We start from the raw sequence: 1,619 nt of genomic DNA, 5'->3' as shown, positions 1-1,619 counted from the left end.
AACAAGCCTTGAAAACCTCTCCTGGTTTTTCTGTTCCAAACAGACCCCCAGAAGCTCTCTAAGACCACTTCCCTTCATCCTTCACCCACCACTTTTCCCAGAAATCAGACAGAATTTCTCCTTAGCAGGAATTTTGCATTCCTGGACTCCCCGTTTTCAGCTTGCAATGGTTTCTGTCTCAGAAATGTGAGCTGAGGAGGATGGGGATGTCAGGAAGGGAAAATCCATCTAAACTTTTCATCTCCTTTTGCCAACGTTTCATTTAAGTAGGATTTTCACGTTGCTGATTCATCTCCAACAGCTTCCCACCCACCTCCATGTTCATTCCAGTGCTGCCCACGTCCTTTGCTAGAGAAGGAAACTGCCAGCGGTGCGGTGGGAACAGGGACCTAAATCCTCTGAATACCTCCTTTTTCTGCAAAGAACATTTATGTCCTCAGGCTCCATCACTAATTTCTACCCTGCAGAGTCACCACTGCCTCTCAATCTCTTTTTGAGCCTCGTTCATGGCAAAGTGCAGCTCCTGAGCAGGTTCCCTGCAGCGTTTCCCGGATATCCGATGGAGCGGTACCTTGCTGACCACTTCACTGTGCACTCTGTTTGTTGGCTCCAGGGGAAGGAAACAACAATGAGATCACTTGGAAAGATGTTTTTTTCCTTCAGATTTGGCTTGCCCAGTGGAAATCCAGGAGTGTGGACAACAAGCATCGAGCAGAGATTCCCTTCACCATCTGCGGAAACTGAAATTAAACTCATTTTCACTCATCCATGAAAACAAAGGTGATGATAATTGCAACCAGCAGCACTCCATCCTCCTCTTCCATCCTGCCTCGCTCCGGAGGGAGGAAGGCTGAGCTCACAGTTTGGTGGAAGGGCTGTGGGAACCAGCAGGGACAAAACTGGGACAAAGCCAGCAGCCGGAGCACCATGCCAGGCTGAGCTCCCAGGTTTTGTTCAGTGATGGATGGGGATGAACGCATTGCGTCCCCTGGAGCTATTTAATCACGGATTTGATGCTCGGCATGGATCCTGGAGCTCTACCCGAGGCAGACTGCGATGTGCTCAGCACGGCCTCTCTGTGCGGCAGCATTCCGGGCTCGCGAGCCGCCGCATCCCTCTGCTACCAAGACAAATTAGAGGAACATGGCTCATTTTATGGCTTCCTCCGGGCAGGTCAGCCTGGAGGCCCCCACAAAAGGATCCTCTGCAAATCAAATATGCAGCTACAGAGATCTGGAAAGGAATGCCCACGGAAAAACGTTGCATTTGGTCGATTCGCCACTTCTTGGCGCGCGGCGTTTTCACAGCTGCAGGCAAGAAAAACAGAGCCGCTCATTTAATGAAGCCTTGGGAAGGAAAGCTGTGGAGAGCTTCCCCCTCCCCAGTTATTCTTGTGAAATACACAGCTTGGAAAAGCACGCAGGCGCAACCAGCCGTAAATTTGGGGTTAGTAATAAAATCTTCTCTCCCTGTCTAGGACAGCTGGAAAGGGAAATGCTCCAACTTGTTGCTTAACATGCTGGGGAAATCACCACTAAAAAGGAGAGCTGGCAACAGGATCCAAGAGAACTCCATTCCAGCATTGGCCAGCAGCCTTTGCTGTGTTTCATGAGCTAAAA

The sequence above is a fragment of the Corvus brachyrhynchos genome, unplaced genomic scaffold (assembly GCF_000691975.1).
Source record: "Corvus brachyrhynchos isolate BGI_N302 unplaced genomic scaffold, ASM69197v1 scaffold166, whole genome shotgun sequence".
Taxonomy (NCBI): Eukaryota; Metazoa; Chordata; class Aves; order Passeriformes; family Corvidae; genus Corvus; species Corvus brachyrhynchos.
The sequence above is the reverse complement of the archived record's forward strand: the minus strand, read 5'-3'. Positions refer to the sequence as shown.